General features: G+C 41.8%; 1 pseudogene across 1 annotated transcript in view; it reads right to left on the reverse strand.

Moving 5' to 3' along the window:
* The window catches only part of LOC308489842 (polycystin-1-like protein 2), a 74,879-nt pseudogene that overhangs the window by 58,085 nt on the left and 3,373 nt on the right, over positions 1-13,421 (reverse strand). Inside the window, exons 4-6 of the transcript in view lie at positions 12,740-12,850; positions 10,095-10,245; positions 568-781 (exon numbers count right to left, since the gene is read on the reverse strand). The product of the transcript in view is annotated as a polycystin-1-like protein 2 (transcript). The remainder of the gene's footprint in view (positions 1-567; positions 782-10,094; positions 10,246-12,739; positions 12,851-13,421) is intronic.

Genomic DNA, 13,421 nt, shown 5'->3' on the forward strand with positions numbered 1-13,421 from the left:
TTGACTAATCAAAATAGACATGATGACCAATTAGAATGGCCTCTGTGACCAATCAGGAAAGAAACTGACCAATCCGAATGGACGCCAGCCATAAGAGCTCCCATGGCTGTAGCAGTGTGTGCAGCTGAATGTCAGCCTGACTTGGGGCAACATAATTGTGCCAAACTAGTCAGTGCTCAGGCCCAGCTGGTAGCACTCCCAGTCCTGTTTGAATCCTCCCAACAAGGAGTGGATTAGAAGTTCAGTTCTTGTGATAGGACTGTGGGCATGCAAAGAAGGGCCTTTAGAGGGCCGGGAGCTCTCACTAGCTTACTAGCCTTGTGACTTTGAATCTTTGACTCTGAACCTTTCCTCCATTTTTTCATCTGTAAAATGGAGATAATATGTATTGGGTGGGCTAGCATATGTAAAGCACTTAGATCAGTTCCTGGCACACAAGAGGAGCTAAATAAATGAATAGTGAAAAAACTAACTTGTTAAGTGATTGCTGTTAGTATTTATTAAAGCCTGGGATAGATTTGGAGGAAATCTAGGTTGCCTTGACCTTAGCCGTTTCTGCAGACTCACCTCCATCGAGCTCCACCTGAATCCACATAGGGTCCTGGAAGAGAGCCCAGGGAGAGGGCTGCCTCCTGACTTGAACAGGCCGGAGCACCCAGTCACACTGAGCCTCTCCACTTGTCTCGCATCGTCACTGGCTTCTGAGCTGTCACATGCCACTCGCTGGTTGTGCACTGGGCAAACACAGTGAATTCCCCAGGGGTCGTGAACTGGGGATCACGTTGCTGGACAAACTGCCGGAAACAGAACTGTTACCAGAGTTGAGAACATGCAAACATGTGTATTCATACATGCATGCGTGAGTGCAGTCATCCACCTCACACCTTTTCTGCTCTGCAAAGATAAACAGATGAAGATAAAGAGGCTACACAACCAAACTCTCGGTGTTCTCAAAGGTTACATTGAGATGTCCCAGAGCGGGGGAGAGTGGCAGAAATAGCACTGAGCAACCAGGATGATGGCTGTTGGGTTTCGAGTCTGTTTTCTGCCATTTAGTCCCTCTGTGGCTCACACAAACCCCCTGTCTGGGTCTTCGTGCTTCATCTGTAAAATACTATGCCCCAACCTACCTTTCTGAGCCTTATTTCCCGGCCTGTAAAATGGGGTCAGATTCCAAACATATCAAAATGATGGGTTTGTTTTGCTTCTCATTTTCTCAAGGGATTAATTAAAAATCTCTCACATGGCCTGCAAAGATGCATATGATCTTCCGTCCTGACTGCCTCTCCATCTCCTGTCACACTCCTCTATGTGTTCACTGAGACCTTGTTTTTCAGTTCCTAGAACATGCCACCTCTTGCCCGCCTCAAGGCCTGCCAGTGCCCTGATCTTTGCTGGGAAGGCTCTTGCTCATCTTTTTGTTCACACTGAAGCTCCTCCTTTCGTTCTCAGCTTAAACATCACTTCCTTGGGGAAGCCTTTCTTAGGTTCCCTATTGGCATAGCTTTGCTGCTTCTCCTACCATAGGTGACACTCATCCCTTATATGCTTGCTTAGTCACTGTCATTCTTCCTTGTTAGGCTGTCAGCGCAGTCAGTGTCTGTCTGGTTCTCTGTTACATACTTGGCACCTAGCACAGAGCCTAGCACACAGTTAATGCTTGAGAAATAGTTGACAAATGAACATATTTGTGAAGAAGCTTAGGAAACAGTAACGTCATTCTTGGTGCCAGCCAAGATGGGGTCAGCTCACCGTATCCTATTTCTTCCATTAATTGCAACTGCCTTGGACAGAATTCAAAACTAAACTACCTGAGGACTCTGAAAAATAATCAACGGTAGACAGATTGGGGAGGAAAGTCAAAACTTCAAGAATCACCCATAAAGATGGGAGTTTCCTGTTTTGTGTCTTTGAGAAAAGAAAAAAACTCTCTCTCTTGGCTTTGTCTCTAGGGTAGCCTGAGTCATGGAATTCCACACTGAGTGAAGAAAACAAAAGCCCCAAGAGAAATCCTCTCTGTTTAGCCAGAGAACCGGGAAAAGGGATGCAGTGAGCCTGAGAGGACAGAGGAAATACCTGTTTTTGTTTTGTGCTGTTTCTCTTTCCTTTTCTCCTGACTCTGCCCCAGGCTGTCCTCTCTCTGCATGAACCGCATGAGGTGATGCAGACACGTACATCCCCAAGAGGAAACTCATCTTTCTAACCAGAGGAACGATGAAAAAGGACCTGTGAGAGCTGATGGTTGTGGGAGAAATTCTGACAAGGAGAGATCTAGAGATAAGGATTCCCTAATTCTGTTGTATGTCCCAGAATAAATCATGAGCTCACCCACAACCTATGCATGTGAAGAACAGGCCCAAAGAAACATAGCAAAGGCTTTGTGAACTAAACTACAACATAAACCAACTCCGAGTGGTGCCTGAGTGGAGCAACCAAAGCAACTTTGAAAACTGAACTGACATGGGAACCACCACTCAGAAGGCAAGTCAGAATGCATGGTCAGGACCTCACTGGATTGGTTGCCTGTTAAAATAAAACAAACAAAATCAACATTTTTCTGGAGGATTTTAACAGGACCCAGTCTCAGAACTTACTATGCTATTCAAACTATCTAGAATTCAATCCAAAATTACTTGCTATTCAAAGAATTAGGAAAATGTAATCAGATCTCAAGGGAAAACATAATCAGTAGATGTCAATTCTGAGACCACCCAGATGTAGGAAGTATCAGACAAAGACTTTTAATCAGCTATTGTAACCATGCTCCATGGGATAAAAGTAAATGCTCTTGAAATGAATGAAGACATAGACATTCTTATCAGAGAAACAAACTATAAAAAAGAACCAAATGGAAATTTTAGAAATGAAAAACACAATATTTGAAATAAAAAATTCACTGAATGAGTACAATAGCAGAATAGAGATGATAGAGGAAAAAGCCCATGAACTTGAAGACAGAGGAAAAGAAATGATCCAATCTGAAGAACCCAGAGAAAATGTATTTTTTTTAAAATGAGCAGAGCATCAGCAATCTGTACAATAATATCAACATGGAAAACATTTGTGTGGTTGGAGTACCAGTGAGAAGAAAGAGATTGGTGTAGAAAAATGTATTTGAAGGAAGAATAACTTCCCAAATTTGGCAAAACACAAAGATTCAGGAAGATCTGTGAATACCCCAAAGGAAAATAAATAAATAAATAAAACCATGCCCACACAAATAATAATCAAGCTGCAAATAATCAGAGAAAAATCTTGAAGTCAGTCTGAAAAAAATGACATTACATATAGAGAAAATGGTGATTCGAATGGCTATAGATTTCTCCTCAGAAACCACAGAGGTCAGACAACAGTGAATGACATCTTTCAAGTGTTGAAAGAAAAGAACTATTAACACATAATTCTATATCCAGCAAAAATGTCATCAAGGAATTAAAGCAAAATAAAGACATTCAGGAATAAAGAAATTCTCTCAGAGAGTTTGTTGCCAGAAAAATCTACACTAAAAGAAATGTTAAAGAAGTCTTTCCAACTGAAGGGAAATGGTACCAGAGGGAAACTTGAAAATTCAGGAATGAATGGCGTGCACAAGAAATGGCCAATAACTTGGTAAATGTATAGCGTATTTCCCTCCTCTTAAGTTCTTTAAAGTATGTATGATTGTTGAAAGGGGTTTTCAATGTATGTGGATGTCCTACATATGATGATTATAATATAAAAATGGTCAGGCAAAAGGACCTATATGCTAGTAAGGCTTCAACATTTTACCTGAAGTGGTAAAATGTTAACTCTAAGTAGACTCTGAAAGGTTAGATACATGTATGTATACTGAAATCCCCAAAGCAACTATTTAAAAAGTAATACAAAGAGATATAACCCAAAAAATCCAATAGATAAGTGACAATGGAATATGAAAAATATTCAAATAACCTAAAAGAAATCAAGAAAGGAGAGAAACAGCAGGGGAGGAGGGCTGGTAAACAGAGGGGACAAACAGAAAACAAATAACAGAATAATAGACCTAAATCTAACTATATCAATAAATACATTAATTGTAAATGGTCTAAACACACCAATTATTGCGCCATATGGGATGTTAAAAAAACAAGACTCAACCATACACTGCCTACAAGAAGCCCACTTTAAATACAGTAATGCAGATAGGTTAAAAGTAAAAGGATGGAAGAAAGATCTACCAGCCAACACTAATCAAAAGAATGTTGGTTTGGCCATTGTTAATATCAGGTAATGTAGATTCTAGAACAAGAAAACGCTAACTCTTTATGGATACATGAAGGATGGTTTTAGCAAAATCCAGTTTGTTTGTCAATGACCTTTCTGGAAAAAATAATTTGATCTGTTCTTTGAACTCTAGTGCCAACTGAAATTGCCCAGGACTGAAAAGCAGAGAAATGGATATTTTTCTGATTTCTCTCCCAGTGATCTCACCCAACAGAGAAGACCGCAAAGTGGTTTTAGAAACTGCTTCCAGCAAAGGGTAGATATGCTCAGCGTACAAAGAGATGGAGACAACAACTTCAAAAATCATGCTATGATCCTATGACCCAGCAGTTCCACCCCCATGTATAAACCCTACAGAAATGTGCACAAAAGACATGCACTAGAATATTCATGGCTTCACAATTTATTGTATCCCAAATGGGTAACCCCTCAAAATGCCTATCAGCAGTAGAATGGATAAGTAAATTGAGGTATATTCACACAGTGGAATGTTATACAGCAATAAGAAGAAAGAAATCACAACTATACACAACAGTATGGATAAATCTCAAAAACACACTATTGAACAGAAGTCAGACACAAAAGAGAATATACTTTATGATTCCATTAATATAACTTTCAAATACAGGTCACAGTATTCGATGATGTTAGAAATCTGTATCTTTGTGTGAAATTTAATCAAGCTGTATCTTTTTCTGCACTTTATGTGTATTATGCTTCAATAAAAAAATTTAAAAGCTGTCACTCACTGAAATTTGTACACACTGCTTTGATATTTGACATTAATGGGATGCAACTTTTATTTAAAAAGAAAGTGGAGAAGAAAGCTCACAGTTTTTTGGGCTTTGCTCGTTCATAATGTCCAGTTGTTAACAACAGCGTAATCTGTCATTTTGTTTATGTCACTCACAAATCACCAGCCAGCATGGTAGATGGAACCTACCAACGTGGTAGATGGACCACGTTGGGCAGTGTGGTGGAATGGCAAGGATAGAAAACTGGAATTGAGAGTTTGGGGCTCCTTAGGTTACCTGCATAACCTGATGACTCAGGTAACCTCTCTGAGACTCAGTGCCCTTATCCATAAAATGAAGTGAGAACCACTCCTGGCTGGGTTATTGTCCGGTTTAAATGAGACCATGGCTGAGTAAGTATCTAGTATGTAATGATTTCAAACATTGTAGCTTTTTGTATAACAGGATGACATTTAAGCACTTAGCCTGTTAAAAGTAGGGTATACTTTAATGTAATGTTAACATAATAGTAGCAATTACCCATTTTTTAGAATCAACTCTGCACCAGTTGTTTTCTTCTTTGTAGTGCCATTTACTCCTTAAAATTACTGAGTATGAGTAACAATCACAGTACTAATAATTACAGATCATGTAACTCCGTGGCCTAACGATCCTTGTATATCCTCTGTAGTGGATGTCTTGGGGGTGTCTCCCAGATTCTGCCCTGCTAGACCTCCCAGCATCCTGGTGTCATAGCAGCTGAGGAATTCCCCTTAGCCAAAGGGAGCTGCTTCTCCCAAGGTGACATCCCCTCCCCTGGGACATCCTGCATCCAGTGGCTGCTCAATGCCTGGGAGCAAATGTTCTGCTCTCTTGCCTCAGTCCATGGCCCGTCCCTTTCCAGAGCTCTCTGTGAGATCGGTGGGGCTTGTGCTTCTATTGCATCCCAGTCTAACTTCACCTCCTGCCACATTTTAGTACACTCAGGAAACCTCCTGCACCCCAAACCAGAGCCTGTTTCCTGGTACTTAACCTGCATACTCTCCTAAAAACAATCTCTTTAAACTGGCTGGCATTAAGTCTCTTCATCACCCTTTTGAGTTTTCCAGCAGCATCTTTCATTTTTCCCACATATCCCTGAACTCCCAGTGTTGTGAGGTGCTCACAGTTACCTGGGGAATCCCATCTTTCTATACATCGACGACCTCCCTCTTTGGACATCCTCTCCTCCTGCCTCATATTCTTGCTACCCTACGAAGGACTGCAGCTCTACAATTCTTTCTGACTCTCATCTTCCACAGATTTCTTTTTTCTGTACCGCCCAATGGCCTGTGTACATCTAAGTGACTCAGACTTGCGTTGTCTTGTGAATGATCGATTTCCAGGGACGTCCCCCTCCTGGCAGCTGTGTGTGCGGAGGTGACTCTGAATAGACTGAAGGATAATGGCAATTCCTGGATCTGTCTGTAGGTGGCGCTGAGTTACCTAACGCTGGTCTGAGACAAATTTCACCTTATGCAAATTGTTGCATAAGGCCCCTAATACAATTTCAGAAATGTAGAAAGTTTTCCACGACAGAGAAACAAAATAGCTTGCCATGCAAATGTACACAAGATATGGGGAGTGCAAGATGAGAAGGAGCTTCTGAAGGAGAAATCGTTTGACTTCATTATGCGGTTTCTATTGGAGGTTGGATTCTCCCCATCAGCTCCTGTTACTTAACTACAATGGAGATAGAGCATCCAATGTAGGTCTTAGCCTAACCTGGAGTTAAGCAGAAGTAGGAATCTGTACAAACAAATTAAAGAAAATCACAATGACATTCACATAAAGTATGTGACTTCGTATACTGAAAATTCATGCCATTTTTAATATTGTAAATTGAGTGCTGAGGTTGCTAATTCCGATTAGAAAGCATTAGAAATATATCTCCCAATGTTAATAAAATGATAGAGAAGGTGGGTGGGAAGTTTCAAGGTCTAACAAGTCTTTAAAGGAGAGGAAATTGGATTATTCGAGTGAGGTGATGGTGGAGGGTGTCACCATCTATTTCTTTTGGAAGAGAAAAGAAAAAATGCCAGGGGAAGTGGTTGGCTTAATTAGTTAGAGCACAGTGCTCATAACACCAAGTTCGTTGGGTTGATTCCCACATGCGCCAGTGAGCTGCGCCCTTCACAACTAGATTGAAAACAGTGACTTGACTTGGAGCTGATGGGTCCTGGAAAAACACACTGTTTCCCAATAAAAAATTTTTAAAAATTAAAAGAAAATGCCAGTCCCTTTCCCTTAGAGCTAATGTAAAGCATTGCTTATTGCAGTTTTTCTTAGATTATGAAAAAATTTTTAATCACACAGAGAATTCCAGACAGTAATACAACAAGCACCCTTGAACTCACCATGCAGAGTTGACAAATATTGCATTTTGTCCCATTTGCTCCAGTTTTTAACTATTGGTTGTTTGTTACTGGCAAGTCCTTGTGTAACTGAAGGTCTTAGCAGGGCTCCATACAGTCAATTTTGACTTATGCCAAATTCAAGTTCTATAAAATTGGGGGGTTAAAGATTGTGTAACTTAGCATTTGTTGTTTTCTTGATGAAATGGTAGCGAATGAGAAGAAACCTGAACAATGCCAGAGGTATTTGTATTACTAAAACCTTTTTTCCCCCCAAAGCATCTTCACATTTAAGTTCTCATTTTACTCCAATCAAAGCAGCCGTCAATAAAAATGCGACGAGGAAGGAAATGGAAGCCTAAGACGAGGGTTTATCTCAGGGTCGCTTATCATAGTAGCAGTAGCTGGGATAGGAACCCCAGCTTCTGGACACCATTTTATTTAGCACACAGCCTAAGCTCAGACGACTGCTAAGTTTGAGACCTGCACTCACTGGAGCAGATTTGTGCTGAGACAGGGCTGGCTCCCTGTTTGCCTCCCCTCACCCAGGGTTTCCAGGAATGCTGGGCACTTATGGGCCTAGATTCAGAATCTTTAGCTCTCACAGGTAAAACCAGAGATGTTTTGGGGTTAGGAGAGAGGTTCATGGGCCTCCATGATTTCCCTGGGGACCTATGTTGAACTGAGGGTTTCTGTAAGGAGCCCCAGAACCCAAAGAGGACCTGGATTTTCTAAAACAGTCTGGGGCACCCCTCCTGCTGGGGCACCCTGCAGGGCAGAATGGAGCTTACCCAAGGCCCAGATAGGACTTTGAAATGTTATGGATTGGACTCAGCTGCTATCGGGCTGGGGCAGTAACTGTTTGCTGCAGGATGTGGGATAGTGCCCTCAGGCCCCGACTCGTGTGCCGTGTATCCACCAGGCGCCTAACATCCTGAGCTGTGTTCCACGCCAGACAGTCCTGGCTTGCATTACTATGCTGCCACTTACTAGCTACGTGGCTTAGGCAACCCTCCCTGTACTTGTAGAATTAGTCGGAGCCACATGTGTAATTTAAAATTTTCTAATAGCCACATTGTAAAAAGTGAAAAACAGGTGAAATTCATTTTAATAATTTATTTTCTTTAAGCTGATGTATCCAAAATAGATTTTTGATGTGTAATCAATATGAAAAGTTATTACTGAGATGTTTTACATTCTTTTTGGGGGGTGAGGGGGAACTAAGTCTGCAAAATGTATTGTATATTTATAGCGTATCTCAGTTCAGAACAGCCACATTTCAATTGCTCAGTAGCTCATGTGATGAGTGGCTGTCACTTAGATGGTATAACTCTAGCTCATAGGGTTGTTGTGAGGATTAAGTGAGATATTATACATGAAAGTTGCTTGGCTGGACTATTAATAATGCTATTATTTTTTTTTAATTATTCTTACCAACAAAAAGCATTCTCACACCCAGGGGAGCATCTTTTTCACTCTATTACCAACTCCTTGAACAATGACCCAGGAGAGATCCTCCACAGAGCCAAGCAGAAAGGACGCAGCTCTCCATGACTCTTCATGTGGCCTCCATAATGAGACACTGGTGAGCACCAATTCCTCCCATTCCCGTACATATGCCCCTTTGTACTGTGCCTCTGCCATTCCTTCCATCAACAGGTGGAGTCTGTTTCTCCACCTGTTGAATCTGGGGTTGGCCATGAAACTTGCTTTGGCCAATGGGTCATTAGAAAAAGGGCCATTGCTATGGAAGGCAGTGTGGCGGTTCCTCAAAAAATTACGAATAGAATTACCATATGACCCAGCAATCCCTCTCCTGGGTATCTACCAAAAAAATCTGAAAACATTTATACATAAAGACAAGTGTGCTCCAATGTTCATTGCAGCTTTGTTTACGGTGGCCAAGACATGGAAACAACCAAAATGTCCTTCGATAGATGAATGGATAAAGAAGTTACGGTATATATACACGCAATGGAATACTATTCAGTGGTAAGAAAAGATGAAATAGGACCATTTGTGACAACATGGATGGATCTTGAGATTATAATGCTAAGTGAAATAAGTCAGAAAAAGCAGAGCACATACCACTGATATGTGGTATATGAACCAAAAACAACAAAAGAACAAGACAAACAAATGAGAAAGAAAAACTCATAGATACAGACGATAGTTTAGTGGTTACCAGAGGGTAAGGGGGGTGGGGTTGGGAGATGAGGGTAAAGGGGATCAAATATATGGTGATGGAAGGAGAACTGACTCTGAGTGGTGAACACACAATGGGATTTATAGATGATGTAATACAGAATTGTACACCTGAAATCTATGTAACTTTACTAATGATTGTCACCCCAATAAACTTTAATTTAAAAAAAAGAAAAGAAAAAAGAGAAAGGGCCGCAAGTAGAGATTTGAAATATGCTTGCACATTGGGTCTTGCTCTCACTCCCTTCTGCCACCACACAAGCGAGCCGAGGCTAGCCTGTTGCGTGATGAGCAACACACGCCCCTATCCAATATCCTGCTGACCACCAGACATGTGAGCAAGGCCTGCCTAGGCCATCCAGCCCCAGCTGAGCCAACCCCGATACGAAAAGCCACCCAGCTAATCCGAAGAACCATGGGAAATAATAAATACCGTAAGCCACTAAGTTTTAGGATGCTTCGTTAATGCAGCAAAACTTCACTGACACATCCTGACTCAAGGCTCAGAGATTCCTCTTACCTGGGGGTGGGGGGTAGTAAGGATCAAAAGTGTGGCCATCTCCCATACTAATTATACAGGACAAGTTTCCGACATAGGGAAAGAGGAGCCACGTCAGGGAAATGGTGACATTGTCAAAGATGAAACTCATTGGAGACCGTCAGCTGCAGTCCTGTACATGACAACACAAAAGGCTGTATGCCATTGCAAAGCAAAATTGCCTGTTTCTGTTTAAAACTGGCTCTTTTGTCCACCTGTCCTTCATGTTTACGTGGGGCTTTTAAAGTTTTTTGAAATTTAATATTTTTTAAAGTTCTTTTGAATTTTATTTTTTATCATTAGGCAATACATGACCAAGATACACAATTTGAAATTTCTAAAAGGGTATACAGTGAAAAGAAAGCTCCTCCACTGCACCGCCATACCTCGGCACCTCAATTCTGCTCCCCAGAGACAACTACTATTATCAGTATCCTGGGTCACCGTCCAGAGATACCTACGCATTCACAAGCACGTACGTACTTTTCTATTTATATAAATGGTGCATACGATCGCCATTATTTGACACCTTCCATTTTTTTTCACTTAGTATATGTTGGAGATAGTCCTATATAAATTCAGTTAGAGCTGCCTTGTTCTTTTTACTAGCTGCACAATGTACCATCATTTATTTAACCACGATTCTATTGATTGTCCAAATGTATTTTATAACGTTTAAAAAGACAAAGCACCTTTAAGAAAATCTACTTGGCTAAGGTGGCCAATGAATCATTGTAAGTCGTTTAGTGCACATTAAATTTTACAAAACCTTGAGCTTCAAAAGTTGACATGGAAGATGGGGTGGAAGGTAGAATTTGCTGGGTCTTCACACAGCCGTGGGCTAATTTGTGAAGCATAGTCGTTTGGTTTCTGAGCACAAAGGAGAAAGGAAAATGTATAAGAAGCTGAATGTAGATGAAAAGGACTTTCCTGAACTAGTAAGAAAGCCGTTGAGGTCCTGATTCACAGCTACCTGAGGAAAGTCAGGACGCAGCTAGGCCCTCCTGGGCACAGTGGTGGGGGTGGGGTGGGGCCAGGGGACCACTGGATAAAGTCCCCCCCTTCACAAATCAGAAAGTAATTGTGATCAGAAAACTCTGATTCACAAGGGGACAGGATATTTGAAATCAAAGTTGGGGCTGGAAATTTGGACCATGGATTGTCCGAACCCACTCACCCACTGCCCTAAGCTACTCATTTGTCCAATGACAGCAACCCTGGGACTGGCACATCTCCAAAGGGCACTCTTTGGCCATTAGCAAAACCACCAAGTGGAAAGCACTGCCAAAACACGTGGCCTCCTCTTCCCAGAAAATAGAATTGAGACACCTCGTTCATTCTTATTCCACCCAAGCACATCCAGTAAAGTAATGTTGCTGGTAAAACTTGTCTTCCATGCCACCCTCCCTTTCTGTACCCTCTGTTCTATGCGGTCCTTTCTTCTCCTATACCCCGGACCCTGCTCTCCTGGATGGCCTCAGGGGAACCCAACATTCCCTGACTCATCTTTTCCCATCAGAGCTCCTTGCAGCATTATGCATGCCCTCAATAGAAGTTGCTGTTCTGGCCACTTGTTAATGTGTTGGACAATGGCATAATCTGGTTTCACAGCTGTAGAGGAAATTGGTGCTCTCATATGCTGTTAATAGCAATATAAATCAATACAGTGCTTTTGGAGGGTAATTTGGCAATATCTGTTAACATTTAAAATGCACACACTGTGACCCAGCATTTCCACTACTAGGGAACTCTTCTCTTCAAAATAATCCCAGGCAAGTGTCAAGATATATACACAAGAATGCATAACAGAGCACTACAGAGTGGTGTGTAACAACAAAAAATGGGAAGCAACCTACATATCCATCAATAGGGGAACTGTTTAAATAAATTTTGACATAATCTTATGATCGGATACTACTTTATCATTAAAAGAATAAGGTAGTGACTTGGAGAGATATCCAGGATGTATTATTAAGTGAAAAAAATGAGTTGTAGACTAATAGATTTTACATGATTATATTTTTATAAAAATATACATATATAACATACACAGCCATGTCTATGATAACCTTTTTAAAAGCCCGGAAGAATTTAAATAGTTAACAGTAGCTTCCTTGTGGGACTAGGATTATAGAATTGAAGGGAGTGATTTTTCTTTCTTGATTTATAAAATGTTTATAAATTGTGGTTATATGGGTTATTTTTATGGTTTTCAAGATTTGTAAAAAGTCCGTGTGTGTTCTAAAACGGCAGTCTATGTGAAGGGTGGCAGTTGAGTGGGTGTGGCATGTGCGAGAGATCTTCTGACTCCTTTCAATCAAGTAACTTTGGTTTTGTCTGTTTACTGGATCACCCCATGAAATTTAATTTGAAGGGTCCTGGGGCTAAAAAAAAATGTTTTCGAACTTCTGGCTTGACAGTTTATTTCTGCAACAGGACCCACAAACACTTTACCCCCCAAACTAAGCCAGGTGGCTGAGCAGGCCACAGGACTGCAGTTTTGCGTGAGGAATTAGAACATAGCAGATCATCCCCCACAGGTGGCTGCTCCGTCTGCTCCGAGCCGGGCTAGACTTGGCTTGGAAATGAGGAGGGAATTTCCACACCTGGGCACTTTGGGGACTTACCTTCTCAACACTGGTATTGCACCCACAGGTAGCTGCCCCAGGTGGGACACAGGTCTCCAAAGAAGGTCCTGTTTGCTGACACCTGGCATGCCTGAAGCCCCTGGCACTGGCCTGGGAAATGCCCGCATCCCAGAAGAAGCAGGAAGGACTTAAAGGGATAGGTTCAGACAAAGAAGAATGACCTCACATTCATTCATTCATTCATTCATTCATTCATTCATTCATTCACTCATTCACTCACCATCCACCCAACAAATATCTGTTGGTGTTTCCTAAAGACCAGGCATTGTGCTAGGTACTGGGAGAGAAGAAGGATTCTTGCCCTCAAGTAGCTCAGGATCCAACACAGCAGTTCTCAGTCTTTAGAATGTACCGGAATGCCCTGGAGGACTCGTGAAGACACAGACTTCCATTCCCCACCCGCGCGATTCTGAGTCAGTAGATGGGGAGGGCGCCTTGAGAATTTGCTTTTCTAATAAGCTCCTAGGGGGTGTTCATGCGTCTGGCCCAGGGACTTTGAGAACCACTTTGAGAACCACTCGTCCAGTGGCAGCTAGTCAAATGGTCTAAAGCTGAAACCTACAACCTGAGAACTGACAAAGAAAGGATGAGATTAGGAAACCTGTAGCTCCAGCGATACCAGGTGCCCACAGCGGGGAGAGGCCAGGCCAGAAACGTCAGG

This window comes from Rhinolophus hipposideros (assembly GCF_964194185.1).
Source record: "Rhinolophus hipposideros genome assembly, chromosome: 21".
Lineage (NCBI taxonomy): Eukaryota > Metazoa > Chordata > Mammalia > Chiroptera > Rhinolophidae > Rhinolophus > Rhinolophus hipposideros.